This window comes from Agelaius tricolor, unplaced genomic scaffold (genome assembly GCF_023055355.1).
Source record: "Agelaius tricolor isolate 1412-34295 unplaced genomic scaffold, bAgeTri1.0.p SCAF_4, whole genome shotgun sequence".
NCBI lineage: Eukaryota > Metazoa > Chordata > Aves > Passeriformes > Icteridae > Agelaius > Agelaius tricolor.
This window is the reverse complement of record NW_027269264.1, coordinates 8,052,582-8,079,993: the sequence shown is the minus strand read 5'-3', so window position 1 is coordinate 8,079,993 and position 27,412 is coordinate 8,052,582. Positions and strand designations below refer to the sequence as shown.

At 35.9% G+C, this 27,412-nt stretch overlaps 1 long non-coding RNA gene across 1 annotated transcript in view; it reads right to left on the bottom strand.

The window, feature by feature from the left end:
• Positions 1–24,771, bottom strand: part of LOC139589468 (uncharacterized) — a 32,774-nt gene extending 8,003 nt beyond the window's left edge. Inside the window, exon 1 of the long non-coding RNA XR_011679022.1 lies at positions 24,516–24,771. This is a non-coding gene — a long non-coding RNA (uncharacterized lncRNA). The remainder of the gene's footprint in view (positions 1–24,515) is intronic.
• Between the last annotated feature and the right edge of the window lie 2,641 nt (positions 24,772–27,412).

Here is a 27,412-nt window from a genome sequence, read left to right as displayed (position 1 = left end):
CAGAATGTGAAACTGGGCATCAAACTGGACATTCCAAGTTGGGACTTTGAGCTTTGATAAAAATGCTGATTGCTTATTGACAATGTAATGGTCTTTTGACAGAAAGACCAAAATGCTTCAAGTGACAGATTATGCTCAGAAGTCATCTGCTCATGTGTTTTAGTAGACAGCAGAAAATCTTTGGAAAAATCATGGGTAAAAAACAGAGTGCGATGATATTTTCAGGCAGTTTTCAGTTTTAACTGTTCTCATTTACAGGGTAATTATGGCTGTTCACAGGGCACCAGAAAAATGACCGCACCTATACACTTCGCAGCAAAGACATCATACTGTAACCAACCAAATCATCTGATCTGCCAAAAAATATTTCCTCTGGGTAAGTGCTGCTATGTATTCATGATATACAAAGTCTTTTCCACTCTAGAGTAGTCTTCAAATTCAGCCTTGCTAGAGCTTTTTGAGTATATACAAATAGGTAACTTAAAAATATAACCTGTAATTTGTTTATAGATTTATTAAAGCGTGATTTCTCTGTTTATTACTTTTTCAAATGCAATAGGAGAAATCAAAACCAAATACAACAGATGAAGCATAATAAATTAATTCTCCGATATTATGGTTAATTCGGTTTTTCAAAGAATTTAATTTTAATTATAAGAAATGTGTCAAAAGATTTAACTTTTAAAAATAATTTTTTCACCAAATGAAAGCAAACAAACCTAGCTGTATTTAGACTGCTTTTATTTTCACTTTCAGACAATATTCTGGGTAATTTGGTTTTTGTGATTGAATAATATAAAATAACCACATATATTTTACAGGTTAGAGATAGAAATACTTCTTGTACATCTTGTTTTTTCTCAGGTACGTATTTAAAATTGAAGTGTTTATTCAAGCCACTCACAAATAACCTTCAGGATGAACTCCTTTTGTTAGGGAAGTCCCTGTGGCTTGGCAAATTGTTCTGAGCAAGGTCAGGAACTTGCTGCTTGTGTGTCTCTAAGGATCTGACAAAATTATGGTCTGATTAGGAAAATGAATGCCTTTAGAAACTAGACTAATACGTGACTCTTAACATCTAACCTGTACTGTCAGGTCTCTCAATTTTATTCTGAGGACAATAAAATTCTCCTCAAGTTCTGACTGCAGAAGTACTTGTATTACAAACGTACTTTGTTTAATGTGTAATCTTATATTCCTCAATAATGAAAGCTAAAAATACTAGTTACATTTTTATTCATCCTCTGGTTGTTTAAATTTGAAGTATATATTATAAAAGGCTCCTAACCTCTGAGACACAACACACTGAATTTATGAGATGATGCTTCTGATCCTAAAGAGGCAAACATTTAAAACTACACTAGCTGATTATCTTGTAAATCTAAACCACACATACGTAGTGTGATTGAAAATATTATTCCCATTTAGTAGTGAGTATTAAGGCTTCTGCCATATCTTCTTGGCTAACTGTGTTGTAAAATTACCTTTTAGCCATCAGACAAGGATTAAGAATGGAGTACAGTGGCACACACCTATAGAAAGAAAAGAGTTACATTTGATGACAATATTAGTTTCATGTTGAAGGGTGCAGTTGAGCAGCCAGTCACACTCATACATTAACAGGAGGCAAAAGTTCAGTGCTACAAAATCTGACAGAAATGTAGAACTATGGGTGCATTTTCAAAAAATTGGAAAGCTTATAAAATTAGCTTTTCTATCAAGCCTCCTTTTTGATCAAGTTACTCCTGCTAAGGTGGTCCTGGCTCTTGAGAGAGAAAAAAGCTCTTGTAGATACACGGTGACTTCTTACACTACCACTGATATAGTAGAATTATACTTATTTAGGACTCAGAGGCAAATCTCAGTGGGTAATTAGTTTTAATTGGTAGCCTATGCTGGTAGTATTAAATTACCTCATTTTAAGTTCTGATCCATTATGTTTCTAATTTTCCCCCAAGTATTTTTTTCTGATAGTATTCATTGGGAACCACAGATATGCTAAGAAAAAATGAGAAAACAATGGCATGTAGACAAAACACTGGATTGTCTAACACCTCATTGAGAGTACAAGATATTTTAAAACTCAGAAGTCTCAAAAAACAGCCTCCTATTGAGTGTTTGGGCAAATTTCCTTATGGACATAGGGAAAAAAAAAGTAGTCTGAAGAGAGCAGTAGCCCTTACATGCACCACTAATAAAACACATAGTCCACGTCCTTTTCATGTTGTTCATCACCAAAATCTATTCATGGTATTCATGCTGGAGATGTTTCAGCGCAGTAATAACAATGACAGAAATAATTAGAAATGGGTTGTTTCCTATTGGCATTCTTTGTTCTTATTCTTTTTTCTAGTGGATGTCTTGCAGCATAACACTGAAAGGTTTTTATTTCCTTTTTCTCAATAGTAATCTGTACACATTTGACATTCAGGTATACATTTTGTCAGATCTCCTGTAAGTAAATATCTTTTAACTGGTGGTGGAAGGGTGGTGTTTCATTTTTGCAACATTGCTTTTAGGTGGTGTGTTTGAAACTGCCTTTTAAAAAATAAGCAAATATGCCTACCTAGATAACATTCTATTGTAACTGAGGGGAAACTGAATGAAAAAACCATACTGACTTTCCACAAGCAATAGACCACATGCTCTGGAGTTCATTATTTAACCGAGAAAAGATCAGAGCAAGATGAACAGAACCCAGATTCACAATCAGTGGCACAATCAGTGGCACAGGCTCTGGTTGGAGGCCTGTTCCTAGTTGTGTCTCTCAAGGTCCAATAGAGGGCCCGGTCTTGTTTAATTTACCCATCAATGGCTTGGATGAAGGGCAGAGGCCTCCTCAGCAATTTCACTGACAACACAAAGCTGGCAGCAGTGGCCGATGGCCCAGAGGGCTGTGCAGCCCTTCAGAAGGACCTCAGAGCCTGGAGAGATGGGCACAGAGGAACCTTCTGAAATTCAGCCAAGGCAAGGGCAGGGTCCCGCAGCTGGGGAGGAACAACCCCAGGCACCAGCACAGCCTGGGGGTGACCTGCTGGGAAGCAGCTCTGTGGAGAAGGAGCTGGGGGTCCTGTGGACAACAAGCTCTCTTGGTGACCAAGACCAGTGGCATCCTGGGCTAAATTCCAAAGAGCATTGCCAGCAGTCCAAGGAGAGTGATCCTGCCCCTCTACTTGGCCCTGGTGAGGCATATCTGGAAGACAGACAAGGAACTCCTGAAGAAGGTCCAGTGTAGGGCACTGGAGACAAAAAGACCAAAGACAATAAAAGCTAAGTATTTATATTGGTGTAAAATATGTCCTGGAAATAAGATAAAAGATAAGATAGAAGCCAGGCAGTCATCATAAATAGCTGACAGAGCATTTCAAGTTTCGGGAGAGAAGAAAAAAGCCACTGCTACACAATAAGTCTAATTATGGTGGTTTGGTGCTTCACATGTCTAAATAGCTCTCTTGGTCTCTTTGCTGGTAATTATGTAAGAAACAACTGGGACATGATGTTTATTATTATTTTTGTTCTATTCATAATCCATTGTAAAGGCAGCCTAAACAAATCAACATTCCAACTAAGTTAAGAGGAAAAATAGTACAAGGACTGATATTCAGAAAATATTATATGCCTTCTATGAAACTGCTCTGAAAATAAATTCATTCTAAGATCAGTGCCAATGAATGAGGCAAATCTTACTTCAAACCATTATGTTCTGTTGATATAAATGTGGTGACTAGCAGGTGCTGGGACAAGTGAAGGAAGGAGAACCTGAAAAACCTGGCACTTGATAGAAATTGGACAAATATTGTGACAAATCTTTCAAGTGCAGATACTGTCAAAATGAACTAAAGTACAATTAAATTAGAAATGGAAATGAGACTCTATTTAAGCCAAATTGCAAGCGGAAGGGAAAAAGAGAAAACCTGGTATGATGCCAAATGCAGCTTTCAGTTTTAGGAGGAACATTCATCAGATTCAGTAAGGACAGGGTCAAATACATACAGCAGTTTCCACAACTACAAAAAGAATTTAATATAGTAGTAAGTGTTAACATCAGCTTCAACTATATCATTAGCTCTGTGGATACATGTATATTATAGTCCTATGGCAAGAGAGTAACATTACATTTAAGGCTGTACTGGAGTTTTCATTTTACCAGGTTAATGAATAATTATAGACTGAAATTATTTTAATATGTGTGTACGTAGAAACATATATTAAATTACAGCTCATACCCATATTCATACTGGAATTTTTTGAGGCATCTCTGTAAAATGCTTTTTATTTGCATGTTCCATTGCACAAAATGACGTTGATTAATACATCTACAGCTAAAGTAGGGCAAGAGGGAAGGAAGATCAGAGAATGAAAATACAGCTGAATAAATGGAAGTTAGAACAGGGCTATGATACTGTCATAAGACTGGAAACACTGCAAAGCAGCAACAGTCTGGGCAAACCGTGAGATAAAAACCACAAAGTGTTGTTATGGTTATTATTTTTATGGCAGAATGTAAAAGCTTTTCAAGGTAAGCAGAAGGGCATGAGAGCTGTGGAGAAGACCTGACAGTAGTACTAAGACAGGGTGGAAAAAAAAAATGTCCTCAGTGAGCTGTAGGAGGAGTATTAAATTTCCCTCATTAAGGAGGCTTTGTTACTTTTGCTCTGCTTACTCATCTATTCCAGACCGGATGAAGTAGTCATCATAAAAGAAAACATGAACATTTGGGCTGGCTGAAGCAGAAAAATATCTCCAGATACAGGATAAGGTTCTCCTAGAGCAAATTTTGCATCTTTTAAACTATCTAAAACATAATGCAAACTCCAGACAGCAGTCTTTCGAATCACAACATCACCAGTGAATAGCTGGGCCAGGAATTCTTCCAGTTTTCTCTGCTTTGATTTGTAAGACTGTTTGGGAGGTACATACATCAGGGTCCTGCACAAGGGACAATTCGTAGCCTCAAAAAACCCAACTCTATACAAAAACAAACAAAACAAAACCAAAAAACCCAAAGTCTCTTTCCCAAAAAACCCAACCTATACAATGCAATAAACACAAACAAAACAAAACCAAACCGAACAAAACAAAAACCAAACCAACAAGGAACAAAAACCAAACCCCCCACACACACACCAAAAACCGCCATCAAACTAACTCATTTGGAAAATATTTCAGCAAGTTGCTGCATTTTCCTCCATTCCAGTGCCTCCTAGTGTTTCCCATGAAGGGTTGCCTGCACACATGGCTTTTTTCCTTTGAAGGTAACAAATACAGTCAGAATGTTTCTAGCATTTTAGTTTCAACCTGGACCCACACTTATAAAATACTTTAAAAATACACTTATCAGACTTCAAAAATAGAAACAGTGCATATTCTTTCTAGCAAATCAAAGGACAAACTTTGTAATTACACAATCAGAAACAAGATTACAGAGAGAAATGAGAAAAAATATGTCCTCACTCTACCCCTAAAATTTCTAAATAATTTCTTGTGAGATACTTGAAAAAGGAAACAGATATTAATTTTATAGAAGTCAATTAAATGGGATTCTGGTGTCCTTACAGCAAATCTGGCAGGAATCAGACATCCCAATTCATATCCTCTTATCCTCATATCCTTCATATCATCAGCACCTCAAGACAAAATTCTTCTCTTTTCACCACTTCTAATTTCAAACTTTTTTTTTCCTGGTTCTTTCACTAGTGGACTGGTATTTAGTTAGCAGAAATGAGTCTGAACATCTCTTTAATTTCCTCAATTCACAGTAAACAAATGCAGTGCAGGAAAACCACAGCCCTTCCCAGAGCTTTTCAAGATGGCCATCTTACTTTGGCTTTCTTTAATTGTTTTTCTCTTCTATTTCAAATAGCTTTCTTGCTTGTCAAAACGTTTTCAATGCTGTCATAATATTTTTATAAGTGTTATGTCACAAAGAATACTGACTGTATGTACAGCTTTATCAAAACTGCAGATTTTGATTTGGACAGATGCCCTGAATATTTAATCTATAGTTTATGTTTTTAAAGTTACATGCCATTTCAGTGGAGAGCATCCCCCACACACCCCCTAGCCCAGATGTGCCAACATAAACAAACATATGCTTATGGAATTTTATGGCCCTATAGGGTCATGCTGTGTAATAAAGGAGCTGTTTTTGCAGACACCCAAGGAAAAACTTTGTGACAAAAAACAACCTCTTTCTCAAATATGGCAGAACAGTGAAGAAAAAAAAAATAGAGAGCAAGAGAGAAAGGAATTTGTGTTTGGAAGTTGTCAAGCTTCTGTAATACAAAAACATCAGAAGAGTAAAGAGATATGACTGTTTTCTTTCCCATATGTAGGGAGCTATACAGCTTAAGATGTTCACATGAGTCTGTAGGAATCCTCATATCTGTGTGTACATATAAATAGGCATGCAAATATTTAATAAATATAAGTTAGAAATCAGGAAGTTAGACAAAATATAAAATAATTTTCTGCCGTTTAGGGTTCTGTGATTTTTTTTCCTTATGGTAAATTTCAAGAATTCATGGAGGCAAAATATGCTTTGCAGTTTGCAAATGCTTCTAGCTGCTACCTGTACTAGGAAATACAACATCTCTGTAGTATAAGAAAACATCATTATCTTAACTGCCTGAATTCTGGGGGAAAAGTACTGACAGCAGAAATAACATATGAACAACATGTGAACAACAACTGCTCAATGAAGAATTTGTGAGCAGCTTTTCTGCTTGACTGCTGGGAATGTCAAAGGCATTGTTCAGCATAGAGCAACTTCATGCCACTTTTTCTATCACTCCTTTATTGCAGGAAGAAACGAAACTGGGTAGTATGTGTACCCTTGAGTGAATGCAACATGGAAAGAAATTTTATGTATCAAACCTCTACATGCAGAATGGGAAAATAAAATTATATTCAGGGCCATGAGGAGGACTAAGAAGACAATTGCCAAAAGGAGAACAATCTAAAATAATTTTTTTTTATCCTTAAAGTCCTTTTTCTATTTTAAAGGAAGATTTTTTTTTCTTACTGATGTAAGAATGCAATGGCTGATAAGTTATCACTTCAGCAATTCATTTTTAAAAAAAAAATCAATTCTCTCAGTGTAATGACATTTCCCAGTAATTTTTTTTCTGCTTGTTGAAAAGAAAAAGGTACAGAACTATTGATGGGCATTCTTCTGTGTATTGTAAAAAAACCAAACCATTTTTTCTCTAGATTAATATTCATTTTAGAAAGTTGGTTCATATGCCATGCTGACAAAATCCTATCTTCCTGTAGTATGATAACAACATGTGATAAAATAATTTCTCCACAGATCTCCAGGTGCTTCAAAGAACACCATGAACTGGAGACACACTGAAGAGAATACATAAGGTCATGAGGTCATAGTGAAAAATTCAGAAAGAAAAGTTGGATCACCTGTACTCCAAGTGTAAGGTCAGACTATATGTTTACCTCCTCTTCACAAGTAACTGTAAACCAGTTCTGTTCCCACCATTTAGTCAGGGTGTAAGAGATGAAAAAGATTCCCATGTAACCAGAGATGTCCATCTCTTCCATACATCAGGAATAACCTGACATAAGCTAGGGAGTAACAATTTTTCATTAATTTTGTCATTGTAGTCACTCCAGTACAGGTTCTTCACAGCAATATAGTGCTATCAAGAGAACAATGATGAAAGAATTAAGCTGGCAAGACAGAGACACTCAAAATGTGTCATAAACTATAAAACCATACCTGAAAAAAAAAGTTATTATGACATTTACTTTCTCCACTGCACATAACAGGAGGAGTTACCTGCCCCTTACACATCCAAGTGGGAATAAACAGAGCAGTAAAACTTAAGGTATAGGTAAAAGGGTTATGAGCCCATACAGCTTCTTATTCCCAGGAAATATTTATATAGAAAAAACAACCAACCTTGTAGCAATTACCTACTGGAAATTAAGGAGCAAATTTATTTTCTTGAACAAGTCTCCCAAATACCACTGCCAGGACAGAGAGATAGAGCTAGGGATGTCTCAGCACTGATCCCATTTGGGCAAAAGTGCTAAGTCAAAGGTGTTTTATTGAATTTAACTTTATTTAATACTCTCAATATTCACTTACCATACGTTCAGAGAAAATATCACACTTTCAGTTAGTAAATATTCTGTATTTGATAATCAAATGAAAAAAGATTCTGCAGTTTAGTTCAGTGGACAAAAAGATTATATTCTGTTGTCTTTTTGTTGTCAGAATTATATGAGTAAAATTGCATTAAGTTTTATGGAACTTAGTTGTAGAACACTTTGCAAAATGAATATATAGATAAAGCATTCATAGAAGAAGAGGAGTGGCAGTTACTGAAAGCATCTTTTGAAAGCAAGATACTTTACCTCATGGATGATTTCCACTAAACTCACTAACTCCCTTGATTCAGAATATATTCTGGGTAAGAAGCACTCTTTGTAGTGGTTTAGAAGAAAGTAACTTTCAGCCTGGCCATGGCAATACAATTTTAGGCTTTGGCAATGAAATTTCAAAGTATAGTGAGGCTTCCATTTCTAAGTTCAAATATGTGTAAGGAGGAGGATGGAAATAGGAAATTTCAGTTATTTCCATCTTAAACCAAAGGAAAAGATGAGTCTTTGGCTCTAGCTCCTTGTAAATGCCATTGTAGCATATATCAGGTACATAAGTAGCTGGACCTAGGCATCTGAAACTTCTGTCTTTAACTTTTAAGGTTATTCAGTGACACTGGGAATGGGATATATTGGCACCCTATTTGAAAGCCCACCAGTTTAATCCACTGTGGTAGAATTAACTCTCTATTATGCCAAATACATTTCTACTATTTCTTTCAGTGCTGGTGCAAGTCTGTTCCACTTTGCTCACTTAGCAAGTTTTACACACAAAATTCAAGGCACAGAACAAATTAAAAATTAGTAATATTTCTTTGAAATGGAGCCTCAGTCCTGTAGCATCCTCTCAGACTTCTGAAATAATAGATATTTTGCCTGATTGAAAAGTGCCGAATGAAGGCCTTGCAAAATGAACATAAATTGAATAACCTCTCTAGGTGTGTTCCACAGGTGTTTTTGTAGACACAGTATGAGGTCCTAACTAAAGAGGATACAAGAAAACTGGGGGAGGAAAAGGAAAATGAAACATCTCTTTAAAAGTCTCTATATAAACAGGAAATGGTTGCAGCTTCTGATAGAAAATCTGCAGCCAGGTAACATTTTTGATCATAAGCTGCTATATTCATTGTGACCACATGAAACACTGTGACACACCTATTGACCAAAGCAATTTGGGTGTGACTCCAGTGATCCCCTCCTAGAAACATCCCAGACTAACTCTGTTTACCCTAAGCAGCCATGGCAGCTTGATAGCCACATGTTATACCCTGGAGAAAAGACATATGCTCACATTCTTTATTATATGTGTTATCAAAATCTGTTTTAAAAACAGGAAATGTAGCCTTTTCCTCTGGTAAAACCAACACAATGTTCTATCCTGGTGCACTTTTAGGGGTTTGTTACTAGATCATTTCATAATATTCTTTGGAAATCATATAAATGCATATGTTTGTCCAATGGCTCACTGTGTATGAAACTTTGAATTTGTAACATCCATGAGTAGAATGGACTCAGGAAACTGTTTAAATTAAATATGGCAATTTGATATAACATGTACAAGAACAGACATGTATTTCACTTTTTCCGCAACTATGTGGCCAAAAAAAGAAGTGTGTATATGTATGTGTATGGACGTGGTTTTATATTCATACAACATTATGTTGTCAAGTTAGAATTCAAAAGAATAAAAAATGAAATTATTAATATGTACCAAGTAATACTATATCTGAGATGTTTCAACATTTTTCTCTCACAGTGTAAAAATATATATATTTTTACAGACAATGCGGGTAGTTCATATTTTCATAGAAAAGAGTTATTCAACCTTCATGAGTTAACTGAAACCTTCTCTTTACACCTTTTCTCTCTTCCAGAGATATTGTACCTATTGTCTAAATTATTTCCTAGTCTCATCTGACTGCTATGAGGTTATTATTCAGTGAAGATCTGCAGTGAAGCCCAAAGGGGTGCACACTGTTTAGGTGGGGCAGATCAGGAGGACACAGTGGTGGAGTTGTTCTCTGTGTCAGGCAACACTTGATAAGTGTCAAGCTCTGTTGTGGAGTGGATTATGAGCAAGTCAAGAGCTTATGGAGCAGGATAAAAGGGCAGACTAGTTAAGGGTGGCTCCTGTCATGCTTCCTCCAGAAGGAGGAAGTGGACAAAATCATCTAGAAGCTGCTTGAAGCAGTCTCAAAGTCACAGGCATTAGTTCTTTTAGGTGACTTTAACTAGCCAGACTTCTGGAGAGGCAATGCAGGGAAGCACAAGCAGTCCAGGGGGTTCCTGGAAATCCTGGGTCACAACTTCTTGCTGCAGGTTGTAGAGGATCCCGCAAAGACTGATTTGCTGCTCAACCTCATACAGAACAATAGGGAAGGCCTTGCTGCAGATATGAAGGTTGGGAGCAGCTTGGCAGTAGCTACCATGATTTTGTAGAGTTCAGTTTTAGGTGATGACAAAGCAGGACAGAATTAAGATTGTAGCAGTATCTTCTTGGAAGAACCCCATGGAAACAAGCCCTACAGAGAAGGGTAGTCCAACAGTAGTACAAGAAAGCTGAGTTATATACAAGGATCACTTCCTTAGGCTCAAAAACAATGCATCCCAATGAGCAAAATATCAGGAAAGCAGGCAAGAGAACTGCATGGATGAATAAGGAACAGTCAGACATAAGAATAAAAAAGATGGGAGATCGAAAGAGAGTCAGGCCTTTGCATGACTCTAAAGAGCTTGTCAGATTAAGTAGAAAGAATTACAGGCCATCTAGAATTAAATCTGGATACAGGTGTCCAGAAGAACAAGATGGGCTTCTTAAATACACCAACTACAAAAGCAAAACGAAGGATTATGTGGGCCCTTTAGCAAATGGAGAGGGGACTGGGCTAGCTGAAGATGCAGAAAGGCAGACTTACAGAACACCACCTTTGCACTGGCCTTCACTGACAGGACTTTCTTTCAACTAGGTTCCAAAAAATTAAAGACAACACAGATACATTAAACAGTTCTGATAAAATAATACTATTTTTGTGATGGCTTCAGACACCCTTGAGCTGACTGAATGATCTTTCAAATAAGTTTTACTTTATAGTATCCCTGATGTGTTTTGGTGACACAAGGGTTATGCTTACCCTTACCTTGTTTTGGGGTTTTTTTGTGAGAAATAAATACAAGGCTTGTGTAAATTACAAATACATATGCACTTTCTAAAAACAGTTGTGATTTTGTTACTGTGATAAAAAGTGCAGATTAGAAATAACTTGACAAACTTCAATAAATAAGTGACAACTGTTGGTAACTGGATAAACAGAGAGAAAAAAATAAATGAAAGAGCAACAAGAATCAATGCTTTAAAGAGACTGCATAAAAGATTAAAATGAGGGAATAAATGAAAAGGATTGAGAATACTGTGATTAAAATGAATGAAAAATAAAACATAAGGTGAAATGATGAAAAATAAATTATTTTATAAACATAAAAATTTAGAAGTTGGCAAGGGACGCTATGGATTCCTTGTGGGAAGGTGAAAAAAATAAAATATCAGAAAATGTAAATGTTGCTGGAAAATGTAATGCTAGAATGAGAGAAAGATTGTCAGGGTGAAATGAATAACTAAAAATAAAGCTAAAGAGACTACCAAAAAAACCAACAAAACATGAAATCAAGAGAGGTATTGTACTGGATTATGTAATATTTAGAACAGAATAGAATAGAATAGAAATATTTGGTAAAACTGAAAATGCAACCTTCCTCAGTAATCATGAGACAGATCATCCCAAAAATTCAAAGCAAAGACTTGGTAGGAAAAAAATCTCCCCAAACTGCTCAAGACAGAAATTCCAGACTTTGTGTTTATTTACTCCCATAAAAGGTAATGTCCTATTCCATAGGTATGAATGGATCAGCAGTGATTTAAAATAATACATGTAATCATATTAAAGATGATTCAAAGGACATAAACCAAGAAATCAGACTATTGAATTTGATTGGTTTAAAGTGGAGCAACTATGACATTCTGCTACTTTATTCTAATTTATTTAAAGTCTGAAGTCCTTCCTGATATTTTAAGAATTTGGGTTTAAGAATCTGCATTGTCCCTCTGATTTTCTGCATTCCTGAAACTTAATATCTCACCTTTATATTTAAAAATTAAAATAAAAATAATAGAAATCATGACCAAAGGTTCTCTGTTGTTTCTAACCTCCTACAAAGCCTACTGCATGATGAGGATTTCTATTTTGATAAGAGTTGCCAAGAAACACCAACCAAGCATTTTTCAGACAGGTGATCTGTGATTAGCTGAAGGAGCCTTACAAAATTTTTTCTACCATTTGGACTATAGATTGCCTCCCTCAGATGTATGCAGACCTTCATATAGTTCCTTCCCCTGAGACACCTTAATTAACTATTCTGATGCCACTAATCAAATTTGCATTATTACTGCAACCTTCTGTTTGGGAGTTCTTAGTTTTGGCCCTCATAAGAGCCTTAGTGAACAGTATTTTCAGAAATAAGATTTGTTCTATCACCAGAATCTTCAGTAGTGACTCACCCAATTGTTTCTTCTGTAGTTTTTGTTGAGTATTAAACCTACCTCTTACTTTGAAAAGAGGGTATGAAGTAATCTCAAGGACACCACATTACTGATTTTACTTTCCAAGTACACCTAGGATTGTTGTAGTTGTAGGAAATTACAGACATAGTAAACCTCAAGAGAGACAAACATTTTGCATTTTGGCAGCAAAATTGAACCACTATTTTGAAGCCAGGTGACCTAGTTTCTTATTAATCAACGTATTATTCTAGGAAATAAACAAAGAGAGGTGACTGTCTAGAAGAAATTAATGTTGCACTATTTATTATACCATTTATCACTATAGAAGAGGCATCAATTCTGTAATTCTTACAGGCGTATTTTGAGTTCTCTTGAGAGGTGTTATCTTCCTTTCACTAACAGGAGAGTAACCATAAGAAGTAATCATCTTATAAGGATGTCATAGCTTTTTAGCACTAATATATGAAAAGGTACAGGTTTTATAACCGTGCATGGTCACATTCTGACTTCAAACATAGAAAACTTCCACAAACCTGTAAATGACCTTCTTACACTCACTGGCATCAGTTGTAGTGCCATGTGAAATGAGTGCAGATGTTTAGCATTTTTATCTTAAAATAATTGAATCTGGATGTAAAACCTGCACTATTGCTGTCCATTGCATGGACTACCAGCAGTGTGAGCAGGTTACAAGTCTTTTTCATTTTATGCTATTACCTTTCAACTGCAAATCTTTAAGATAAGTATCTCACCTCATGGAATAATAAAAGAGATTTCAATCAATCAATCAATCAATCTACCTACCTACTATCAAGTTAGAGTAACAGTCCTCGAGCTAAATTGCCCCACCTCATTTTAAAAGTAAGATAGTTGGCATTTTCAGAAAATTCAAAACAAGTTTGGAGAAATTTTTTCAAATATTTTTACTTTCCTTAAACATTTCATTTCCAAGATTCAGTTATAAATTCTACCCAACTTTCAAAGAAGTGGAAAAGGTTGAAGATTACAGCAAAAGGAGAGAGGGAAAGAAATATCTTTGCTATTTAAGAGTCTCATGCAATCTCTTAATGCAATTAATTAATTAATCAGTTTGATTAGGAAGTGTAACAGTCTTCTGTATGTGTCCACAACTTTAGAGAGATTCCTTTTTAAAAGCTATGAGCAGTATCCCAGTACATTATCCCATCCCCAAAGTTCTATAGTGATAGATCTGTTCAACCAGAGAGCAGCTGAAAAATTAATTTCTTTCAGAAGGAAATGAGACTTCTCACAAGATGCATCAGATTTCACAGCCATCTAGGAATTTTTAAAAAACCTAAATTGTATGATTTATTCAGCATGTTGGGGGATAAATAGCAGGGGCTGAAGAAGATTTTTAAAGTACTAGTACAACACATTGTTTCAAAATTATGGTCTCCTAGAGGAACTGACTCAGATAGCTACTCATATTGTGGAAAAAATCCAATTAATTAATTAATTATTAATTAATTATCTCAGTGTTGAAGATATGTGCTGTAGTAGCACAGCCTTTTCTTTTTGAGACTATAATGTATTAAGTGAATTTTAATTTAGAATTTAAAAGGTTATTTTCTTTAAAAAAATCCTTTTATTTTCAGGTTTAAATTAGACTCTCTTGTCAAACCATACATTCTTTTTTTGTTGTTTTGTTTTTTGGTTTTTGGGTTTTTTTTGTTAAAATGGAATTTTGACCTAAATCAGACCAGGATTTTAAAGTATTCACATTAATTCAGGTCCAGTCGTTGTTTGCAGTGGCAAAGAAATTTTACAGTACACCAGTGTGCCACTGTAGGTAAGGTGGTGTAATAACTTAGTTCCCTACTTTTTGGAAGGCTATAACACCTCTAGGAGGTTGTTTGTTGGGGTTTTTTAATGCCTTGTGAATGGGAAAGCCCAGTGCAAATGTCTTTCTGTCAGTGTTTAGTCCATACATATTTTATATGTCTTTACCCATGTTTTAATCTGGCATGACAAGTTGAAAACTCAGGTGTTTGAAGGGCAAGAGAAGGAACATTTCTGTTGCAGAGATGGTCAGCAGTGTGACAAACACAGAGCCTCCAAGGCTCATGGGCTCAAGAACCTTCATACTTCACATGTCCTCTTCTAGAGTTCTTCACATTTAAGAGAACAAAGAGTTCAAGAAAATTTGTTTCCTTTTACAAGAATATAGGGTATTTTCACTTAGCTGTAAATTTGCCTAGTCTTATAATACTGACTTTCACTACAGTTTTCTGCCATTGTGTTTCCCAAGAAAATATCTTTCACTTCCCTTCCCTACTTCTCTTCCAAGAGTGATACAGCATTTCAGTCTTCAGGTTTATTGTAACATGAAGTATTTTAGCAAGGAGCTGGAATGGTCAGAAATGCTACAACTGAAGCTGACTGTGATTTTTTAAACTGGTCCCGTTGTGAGACATTTCTTGCTGCACATTTTGGTGGAATTACTCAAAGAATCAGCTTGAAAGAGCAATGATGTAATCTCAGAATTAAACTAGAGGGCTGCATTTATATCTGAGAGGAGTAGCAATGATAGATATGCTCAGTGAAATACAGAGAGTCAAAGGCATTGTCTTCTAATGTTTTTAAGATTTGCCATAATAGACTCTTAGTAAAGACAGAGTAAGAAGATGCCCTGGCAAATGTTGTGTTTAGAAGCTTTTGACTTAAAGTTATTCTGAGCTTAATGTAATACTGTGGGGTTTTTATCCTTTATTTTTATTTTTCTATGTGAATAGATGCCAAAATACAGGTGTAATCCAGGAAGCCAGGAACAGAAGACCTTGTCTCAGTCCATTCATAGGCTTCTTCCAGTTGCTGCCCACCTCTGCTCACCCTGAAATTTTTAATTTTTTTTGGACAAAGGAGAGGTGATCACCAACAATGTCTATTATGGTTTCTATGTCTGACCTGTGCTATGGCCTTTGAGATAATAACACTTCAATATTATCAATTCTACCTGGTGTGATTACTCAGTTTCTGATTTTAATACTAAATTTAAAGCCTATCATATTCATACTCTGATATTTCTATTCTGCTTTTGAATGGATCTAAAGTTTCTAAGGAAAAAATAATTACTAATTTAATTAAAATCAAATCACAGTGTTCAGGAAGGAACTATGACAGGTGGTAAGGGAGCAGATACGTTTCTACAAGAAAACTCAACCTTCATTTCTCCAACTTATAAAACCGAATTATTTAACCATACGGTTCTTTTTCTAAAATCTTACATATAATATTGCATAACCAGACACATGCCAAATTGAGTTACTCCAAATTTTCATAGAAAACATACAAATACAGAGTTTGAAAGAATAAAAAAAATATATACTTCTGTTCCCAGGCAGAATTAGACATGACTAAAATAATCTCTCACAATCAGTTCTGCCATCTGAGTCATTTTCACTTAGAAAATGCCTCATATTTGCTTTTCCTTTCTGGGCTTTAAAAATAAATAAATAAGTGAAGACAGACAGAAACCATAGGAAGAAAAATATTTGCCAATTTATGATAGAGAATGGAGAGAAGACAATATATATTTGATGTGAATATTCCCTGCCTATTTTCTTTTCCTTAAAAAACCCAGACTGTGAAATCCAAATTACCTACATGAGAAGCATTCTCTAGAGAATCAATCAGCTATAAAAATCTTAGGAATTTAAAAGAAATACAGCTAGAATAGCATAAATGGCTTACATAGCAAATGTATAATTTTCTCCTAAAACTGTCCATGTATAGTTATTAGTTCTTTATATCCAGATAATCAAATCTAGTAGAATCCATTTTAAAAGCTTATTAATGGAAGAGAGGTGAATATTTAAAGGATAACTACAGGAAAATAAATCAATATTATTTAATAAATTTTTGAAGGAATGAAAAAGGTATACCTGTAGAGGAAAAAAAATCAAGATATTATTTAAAATATAGCTACTATTCTTTAACAATGATGAAACAGAAGGGAAAAAAGCATAAATATAGGCCTTGCTTCAGAAGACTGCAATGTAAGTTAAGCTTCATCTAGTGACATTATATAGAAGGAAAAAGAGAGGGAAGAAATCTATAAAACTGCTGAAATATAGAACATTTGATTTGTATATATATATGTAGGGGGGTATATATACACATCTACATATACACATGTGCATAAAAATAAAACATACAGATAACATAAAGACTGAAGAAGAATCCATTTACTTTAAAAGAGAGGACTATACAGCAGAGCATACTAGAATTTACAGCTGGGGTAATTTCAAGCAAAAATTTACTTTGTTAAATGCATTTTTAAAGAAGCTCTGTCTGAAGTATCATTTTTGTTAGAGCCACTGCAAGTTGTATAGAACAGCTGCATGCAGACTTTCTTTGTAATTTAGAATTTTTTACTTACTCTTGCTTCTATTTTCTCAGCCATTCTGTAGAATCTTGGTGCAAAAAAGCAAAATCCAAGGCACCACATCCTTCACCTATCCCTACTCTTTACCTACAAATCCCCTCTCCTAGCTGACTGCTGGCAACCTCACCACAACTGGCAACAACCACAGGTGCAAGGGCAATTCCAGGTCCTGGCCACATCAGAGAGGCACTGGGCTCAACAGGTGTTCCTAATATTCTCCAGTCCCCAGGTGAAAATGCATATCCTAGTTTTCCTTGCTGAAAATAAAGTGTGTTTCAAATTAAAGGTCAGTGAATTAGGTTAGCACAATGAGCAAAACAGTAATAAATGCTAAGTTATGTCAGAGTTGTCCAAGTCACTGGCTAATTACTGGACTTTCTGCTCTTCTGAGCTCCACATTTAACAAAGTGGTTTAGTACCTCACTGTGGACAAAACTAATTATAAAAGACAATTCCCTGCATGGACATCACTGATGTTACCCTCCCCACACAGAAATTAAATGGGAACTGCCATTTTTCTCAGCCTTCTCAAATGCAGGGTAATAAATGAACAAAAGGGTTTAGCTCCACTTTACAGGAATTGTGTTATTTTGTGGCTTTTTCTTCAAGGGTAGTACAGAGAGGTAATCACAATGGCTAACCAAGTACTTTAGAACTATGGTGATGTTAAAGTATTGGAGTACAAAATAATTAAAAAGGAATACAATTGTGTAAAAAGGTAAACAAGGGAGTAGCACATGTCACTTCAGTAAAATAACATTAAAGAAGTACAGTGTGAATTTTTACATTTCAGTGAGAACATCTTCAGTGACTCAGATACTGCAAAGAATAAAATCTTTCCACAAACATGCTTAATGAAGTAACCAAAGCATAAAACATTGTAATAATCATAACGGGAGGATTAGCAGGCCATAACAATGAAGATGCTACTTTTCTTTCTGCCTCCTTCTTAAAAAAACATGTTAGATACCATCATCTTTATTTCCATTATCCAGCTGTAGTATAAATGGAGGGAGAAGCTGAAGGGCAAAGAGTATATACAGAGGTATGCTAATCTTTATCAGAAATTAGAATTTGAATCAGAGGGTTGGGTTGGTTTGTTATATGAACAAAAACCTAATCTAAAATTAAGATATACCAACACCCATACAGAACTGACAACATAGCTTTGCTTCCACCCCATTCATGGCTAATCAATAAAAGGTAAGGTGTTCCATTATATACAGACCATGTATGTATGTACTGTACAGTGTGTGGCTGTAAATGCTGATTAATACAGTGTTCCATTTCTTTGATGCTGAAAGAATATATGTATACCATTAATTTCCATTTAAACAATCAGCATCACATTCAAAGATTAGAACAGATGTAATTATTTAAATTGACAACTCACAGCTAAGAATTTTAACCATAACAAAAATGCCCACCAAAATTTGTTTAAGCACAGTCAGGAATCCAAAGCATAAGTTAAAAAATATCCCATTTATACTTTGAAACACCTTGAAGCCTTAGCACATACATAGTCTCAAAAGATAACCTTAATGTTTAAGAACTTTAGAATAATTTTTAAAAGAGGCTGAACCAAACATGAGAAGATGCCACTGCATATAATGTCCCACCAGTGGTGACTTTCCCTGTGAATCAACACTATTTAAGTCCTTTATATCTCCAACCATTATCTCAAACTCTCACCAGATATCTGCCAGTAGATGATACAATAGAGCAAGTGGGGTGTTATCCTTACAGATGCATCCTTACAGATACACTAAAGAAAGTGAGTCGTGTGTTTACCACCAGCTTTCACTTCTGTATGAACTTGGGGCTCTGGCTCAGGGAGCACATTCAGGGTAATTTGCTTTTGAAGAAAATGTTGTACCTACTACTCAAGTAGAGACAGCCAAACAGTTGACCTTGCTGCCAAAACAATACAGTAATGTAAATGACAGAGATGATCTCAAACTACTTCTAAATTCTAGACTGACCAACTATGTAAGTCATTGAACACCTTCCTCCTCATATTCAGCTGTGTTCTGCAGACAACAGGTAAACCCTAAGCCAGTACCAAAAGAGCATTTGGTTCCATTCATCACTTAAGTCTTTTTTCTATAACATTTGACTTACATAAGTCAGCCTTGAATTGGGGTATCATTTACATGCTGGACATATTGTACTGTCTTGAACTTATTCAGTTGCAACAGGAAGGGCAACATGATGCAATGTTGTGATGTCAGGCCTTTTTAAGGCTGCTGGAAGTAGTATCAAAACAGTATTTGGATGAACCAGTTATGCTGTACTGCTGAAAGAGTAAAGGGCTGTCTTGCGTGCATGAACCAAGAACTGAATGGACATTGGATACTAAAAAATTATTCATTATCTTCAAAGTGATCCTGCCACAAGTACTTTGGGCATGACTTACTTACATTTTCATTGCCTCAGATAAGCTTGATCTTGTATTTATGGGAATTCAGTTCCCAGAGAATCAAACAAAGGATGATGCTAAAATAAACAAGCAAGAAAATGTTCAATTCACTCAAACCAGCTCTTAATAGTAGAACAATGAAATCTAAACAAGATTTAGTCCACAAACTCGTCCCTTTCCCTATGGTTGCTAAAAGCTTCCAGTTCTCAAATAGTAATGAAAGGTGAGTTCTCTAAAAGTGCCAATCATTCATGAAAACACATAAACCCATAAATATTCAGGGTATTCAAGTACTGCTGTCAGCAGTTTCTTTCAAACTAGCTACTGAGCAGGATGATGCATGTGGAGAGTTAAGGGTTGTAGTGCCGTGCAGGTGCCAACCCTCTAAGACTGGGGTATGTAAGTGAAATATTCGAAACACTTCAGGCGCATACAGGAACTAGTACAGTGCTCTCAGAGGGTGAGAAGCTAGCTAATAATTTCATACTTTCTTTTTTGTACCTCTAAGTGTCATAACCAGATAAAGATCAATATAGAGCAAGATTGATAGAACCCAAATTGCATATGATAACTGCCTAGACTAACTTAATTTTTCTTATCATTATTAGAGAAAACTTGAAGGTTATCTATCCATGCACACTATCTGTGTGTAATTCTAAGGCATGTATTTTGGTACTTCAAGCACCAAAACAAGAAAATAGCTCCACTCAATTTCATTTGATTGTGCCAAGCCCTTCCTCCACAATACACCCAGATCTCACCACCTGTATTGTTTAAGAAGCCCAGCAGAGTTCATTAAATCAGCTGTCAAACATTAATGTATCACCAAATGACTAAAGGTTATGTAAAGGTGCTGTTTACCAGCTGAGTAGCTTAGAGAAGCCCTCCTGCTGACTGCTGTTGGCAGAAATCCATGCTAACAGAGCATTGCCTGCTAAAGACTATTGTTGCTTTAGTTTTTGGCTGCTGTGAAGGCATAGATTGCACAGGAAAAAGGCAGGATCACGAAAGAATTTCTGGAAAAGAGAAGATGGGCCATGCAAAGAACTTGACTGAAGCATGATATTTCAACTTTGTTCTTCCTCTAGCTTGGCCATTTTCTTCTCTCCTTCTCTGTCTCCTCCACCAAGCTATGTCTTGCCTTCCCATGGGTGTCTTTTCCTTGAAACCCAGGACAGTGTACACAGGATTCACCAGCAGGGAAACTGTTATCAGTAAATTCCAACACTAGCATAAGTGCCCTCTTGCTTGGAAAAAAAAAATCTCAGAGGTTTCAGTGAAAACCAGGTGGTTTCCCAAAGAAAGACATCAAGCCTTTATTCTGGGATGGCACAATCACCTGGGCTTCCAGGAGGCAGCTTTCATCCTACAAATTGTCCCAGAGACCACCTGTACCTACCCATGGCACAACTGGCAGGGCAAAATGGTCACAGGCATCTGGGTCCTTAGCATTATGCCATCTAATTTACTGATAATAGTAATCTAAAAACTGAGGCAAATGCAGAGATCCTTGGGTAGTTTCAATCTGATCCAACATTCATAGAGACCAGTGGTCTCTATGTCTAAAGTTCAAAAGCTGCATTTCCTCATATATAATTAAAACCTCACAACCTAATTCACAATTATCATATTTTGTTTCAGCATGCAACCCTTGTCAGTGACAGTAGCCCTCATAATTATTCAGCTGGCTACCAGCAACATCCTAAGCATAATGATGTAATTTGCACTTAATCAGGTGAAGAGAGATAAACACACTCAAATAAGATGAAGTCCATTCCACTAATTCGGTACCCGCAGTAAGGAAATCTAAAAGAAAGCAATAAAGGCTTTGGAATAAAAGATAAGGAGCAAGTGTAATGGATCAAAGAAGTAATATCAGGAAAGCAAATAATGACTGTTTAACAGGACACATTTAAAACTGTAAACCATGATGTTCTGCAATTCAGGACAATTCACAATTCTCCCCTGACAGATTGCACATAGACAAAGCTGTCCAGTTAATAGGTTTCACAACGACATTACCACCAGAGCACTGCCTTATCATTTAATCTGGATACAGGGATGCAGATGGATCCTTCCAATTCTCTCATATTTATTGACTGGGATTTCTGATTCAGAACTAAACATGATGCTCCAGTAAACATCATAGGAATCACAGTATGATTAGTTAAATATTTTGCCTGATTAATCTGCAGCCTGGCTTCACATTTTCTATGATTTACAATGCATATTAAAAAATCATAAGATTTGCCTCTGGTTACTTTAAACAGATATTACAAATGCTGCTTCTCTGTCTGCCTTGTCAAATGATTTTCAGCAGACAGGAAGCTTTAGACAAGAGAAATTAGAGAGGTGTCAGGTATAGAATTTCAGTGACTGCATGTCTGCAAATAGCTAAAGGGGGAAAGCTTTCACGTCAATTTTTTCTGTTCCAGAGAATTCTCAGGAGTCCTCTTTACTCCTGATAATTTTGAAATGGCTCAAAACCAGTAGTTAGTTTTCTTTCACTCTTATTTTGAAAAGAGATTAAATTTTTCCTTTAGAGCAGAAAGTTGTGTAATGCCATGTAAATAGACCCATTAGAAAGGATCTGAGTGAGAAATAACATGCAATTTTTACACCACATTTGTATTTCTGCTTTTGCTGGGACTTTCACCAGGGGCTACTGGAGAGTACACAGAAGATGTCTGACAATTGGCTGGCAATGATGTGTGTCCATCTATGAGGCAACATGGTAATATATTCCTGGATGGGAGGGTACTGGTGACTGCTGATGGAGGACTACAATGACACAAAGACAGGATGGAAGCAGAGACTGAAATGCTGCTTTGGCAGCATTTATAGAGCTTCAACAATTTTTTTTTTTTTTTTATTTATTAATAACACACCAGAGACTGGTAAGGTATTTAAGGACCCAATTCAACAAACTAGTTAAACTAGACCAGGTGTGGTATCCTGCACTCTGGTCACAAAAATCCCATGCAGCACAACAGGTTTGACTAACAGTGGCTGCAGAGCTGTCCAGCAGAAAAGGACCTGGTCCTGCTGGTTGGCATCAGCTGAACATGAGCTAGGAATCTGCCCAGGTGGCCAAGAAGACCAGTGGCATCCTGGCCTGTATCAGCAATAGTGTGGCCAGCAGGACCAGGGCAGTGACTGTCCCCTTCTCTTCTGGCACAGATTGAGGCCTGTTCATTTCCTGTTCCTCTCACTTGTTACCTGGGAAAGTCTGACCCCTACCTGGCTACAACCCCCTGCCTTGATGAGGCCACACCTCAAATCCTGCGCCCAGTTCTGAGCCCCTCTGTTCAAGAAAGACATTGAGTTGCTGGAGAGTGTCCAGAGAAGGGCAGTGGGGCTGGGGAAGGGCAACAGAAGCTGAAGAGAAGCCACTGAAGAAGCTGGGGATGTTAGCCAGCAGAAAAGAAGGTTCAATGGAGACCTTATAACTTTCTACAAGCACCAGAAAGGGGGTTGTAGCCAGGTAGGGGTCAGACTTTCCCAGGTAACAAGGGAGAGGAACAGGAAATGAACAGGCCTCAATCTGTGCCAGAAGATGCTCAGGTTAAACATCAGGAGGAATTTCTTCCCTGAAAGGGTTGTCAAGCACTGGAATAGGCTGTCCAGGAAGGTATGGAGGCACCATCCCCTGGGGCTGCTCAGGAAGTGACTTTGTAGTGACATTTAGCACCATGGTGTACTTGACAAAGTGCTGATGACTCAAAATTTGGGCTCAATGATCTTGGAGGTCTTCTCTAACTAAATAATTCTATGATTCCATGATTTATTTCTTCCTAACCATTTTTTCGCAGACTTAATGCTATGCTCCTTAGACTGCTTTCTCTGAGTTCTAGACTACTAGTGGTAGACAGACAGTGTTGGTACTTCCTGACATGACATCTTTTGATTATACCTACTAGAAAACACTGTTTTCAGACAACATCAGATTTAACTTGAAAATAACAGAAGATGAAGTAGTCAAGATCCAAAATATAATTCCATATGCACCTCTGCAAAAAGCAGATCTTCATTTATATAATGTGAAAAAAAATTAAAAAGAGTATACGTATATTTTTATTGCAAATAGGTCATCTAACTGTGACTTTGATGGCTAAAATATGAACAGAAGAAAAATCCAGCTGCAGAAATGCTTTAAATCTTATTTTCATTTCAGAGATCAGAACATCAGATCTTCTGCCAATAATATCTGGTAGAGTTTCAGACATGTGTGCAAGGTTTTAGATAGACATTTCCCTTTATTTGTTGTGAAGGGAACTCTGTATATAAATTTCTATGCACCAGGCAGAAAATAGATCCCTTCTGTTTCACAAACCACTAACAGAAGTCACTGCCCCAAATACTCATATACTCTGTAAATCTATCTCAATCAGTTAGTCACAACACCTGACTATATGCCTTTTCAAATGTTAATTTTAGCTATTCCCCTGTAAGTAAAAAGATGTCTTGAAGGTCAGTAAAGGATTAATAAAGGAAAACACAGAAAGGCTGGGAGAGCTTGTGAGATGCTTGTGAGATAATACTTCAGAGATGTGAAGTATTACAACCAGTTTTCTCAAAGAGTGTACCATTTAACTCAAAGGTGAAGATTTTAGCCCTCTTTAAACATAAGGATTCATTAAGAATACAAATTCAGAGGTCCTTGCAGGGTGGTTCCCCCAGTCCTTCCATTAGATGTACCAGAGAATGGCAAATGATCTTCTAACTGAATCAGTGGCAATTAGATTTGACATTTTCCATTTTCCTAAAGCTAAAATGCATGCAGTAAAATACTCTATGGACACAAACAAACAAACAAATAAAAATAAGCATGTTTCCTTCATGTATTTGTTATAAAAAGAAAAAAAAATAATAAGACTCTGGATATGTGACCATCTTTTCAGTAAAATTTACTGAAAATTTTATAAGAATTTTTTATCTTTACTAATATCTAGCATGGCAAATATTATCAATTGGCAAACTTATTTGAAAGAGAAAAGAGTTCTAACAATAGTTACCTGTTTCTTCTGTAGCAAACATCTCATCTTCATCTCTTGCCCTTAAGCACTTATTAAATGGTTCCCTCTGGCCTTAAACGTAATTTTCTTTCACTCTACTGAAAAGGAATATTTGTCAATCACAGCAGAAGAAAATCTTTCATAAAGTGTACTACTTCTTTAAAGGCTGGAAAACATGTAAATTCTTGTTTAGTCTCTGCACTAATTCTTGACATTTTGATTAATAATTTAAATGTGCCCATTTTTCCATCTCCCAGTTAACCCATATACCTTAATATGAGCCTTATCAGGGCTGGCCTACATAAACACAGGGAAAAAAACCCCCTATTTTGTCCATCATTAACGACAAGATTTCCCTCAGCCCTAAGACAAGAAGCGTAACCTTTGTTCAAAGAAGAAATGCAGTGACTCATTCTAGCCGCCTATGCAATGTGGTTGAGACAGAACCAAGTGTTTATGCCAAGATACCCTCCTTACATATGAATAATTTATTTACATGGCAAACATCCATCTCACATCCTGTCTGAACCTCCAAAAATTGCAAGAACTTCTTATTGGAACCTTAATCAAAATTGTCTTTAGCAATATTTTTGCCAATTTCTGTATCATTTTTGAATGCAGTTTAAAATTTAGTTTTTGAAAGGTTCCTGGTCCATTTTAGCATGTCCTTAATCCACATCTCTTTTTTGGTCCTCTTTGGTCCATTTTTGTACTGTAAATTGGAGTATTGCTCTCCCTTTACAAACCCCTTTACCAAATACTCATATTTTTTTTCCACTCAGAGTCTCATTTTAAATGTTAAAGGGGAACAGATTTTCTCTATTCATTCACCCTTACTTATTTTGTTAAAAAGTGGAAGAAGATAAATATATTTATTGTTTAACCCTTGCAAAAGTTAATCCTGGAAAATACACACACACACACAAACATGGCTTTCTGTAAGCCATAAGAAAATTACTTTTTTCTTTACTATTGTGAATGCAATTAAAAAAATCCAGAACTACTTCCAACTCAAGTGCTTTTCAAAGTGAGCAATGAGTCTGAAAATGAAGCAAAGGACTTGGAAGAGTGCTATAGACCTAATTTTTTTCTCCCTATGTAATTGACATATCATGTGACTGTGGGTAATTCATCTTTTCTGGATTCTTGCAGGATGGCATTTCCCTCCCTGCACATGTCCAACAAAATAACATCATTTAAAAGAGTTCATTGTTAAATACTTGGTTTTGTTTCTAAAATGAAGGAACATTACCTCCAGTTACAACTAATTACAAAAACTGTAATCACACTGACCTTGTATGACCTTTTCATTTAAAAGGTCAAAGTAAATCCAGGAATATTTTAGGAAAAAAGAAATTTGTTCAATTTTTACTGAAAAAAAAAATATTTGGAGGTTGTTATGTTTATGTTCCATAGAAATCATTAAAAACTCTGAAGCCACTACATGTGCAGATGAACACATTATCAAAACAATATATATGAAGAGAAAAATGTTGTATGTAATGACCTTATTATTTCTAATCAGAACAGGGAATTTAATGCAATTTTACAGAGGTATGTTTTGTAACTCAGTTCTACTTTTTTTCAAAAGTGTAGTTCATATTTACAATGCTTGGATACTTTCTATTATTGAAATAATTGCATAACTTCCCAGATTTTGAGAGAAAATAAGAAAAAATGTCATGCATTTGTACTTCAGAAAGGATTACTGTTGTTTAGGAAATATTAGTTTTTTGACAAGCATTAAAGTTCCGAGATTCCCATCTTCAGAGGTTATATTCCTAAAAGTACAAGCAAAATCTTTTCAATAAGAGAGTTAATTTTCAATCCTACCTTTTCTTGAAACATTGCCTCCCTCATTAGAAAGATATAAAATTGAATGACAGGTGTAGTCTGGCCTTAGACCAAACTATAAACAGAATTAGTTCATTAGCATGAGGAAATCTTGTCCTCTTTGGTCATTAATCTAGATTTCATTAATCAGATTTGAAGTTGCAATTTTGTTTGTCTGTGTCTGGATGGTCAAAAATCGGCAATAAAGATGACACTAAGCAGATTTTTGAGCTGAAAACTATGGAGTCATTATATGGAGTCACCCTAATAAGGATGTCTTTAATTAATTCTGGTTTTCTGCAGGAAACTAAGAATGATATAATGTTATAATCTTACCAAAAATATGATGTGTATAAATGGGCACTGCTTCTTCCAGCAAATACTGGTAAAGCAAAATCTCAGAGTGTAGGAAGTTTTATGTTTTCATTTTTCTGACACAGTTTAAAAAGTAAAATTATGCAGCAACCCAGTAAATTGATGTAAAAAGAATTTCTGTTAACACAGCTTTTGTAATTTTGAGACTGCCATAACATCCTTACATGATTTTTTTCCTACTCTAGTTACAGTGCAATATCAATATTAGGGCATGTGTCCATATGCTGTAAGAGTAACAAATGATGCACTCAACCCTCATATATTTACAGAACTTATTTGTATTCATTTTATGCAAAATGCATTAAAAAGTTATTGCTATTTTGCACAAATCCAATCACTTAAAATACAGTGAGTCAAACTAGTTTCATTCAGGATGAGTAAACAAACCACATAATATTGTCAGACACTGCTATTGTTAACAATGTGTAAAATGGCAAGGAGTGAAGAAAGACTAACTCCCTGACATCATCTTTTTGGTAACAATGAGATAAGGACAATAATGGTTTTGCACTGTAAAGTGCTGAAAAACAGCCACTAAATGTAACAGAAATTCTTTATCAAAGGAGTAATTAAACAGAGATGGTAATGGCTAAGTTAACTCAAAGGGCATTTCTACCCTACAAGAGACTGCAAAAAATAACATCATAGCATTTTCATGATTTAGCTTGCCTTTGTGAATTCCCTTGTAA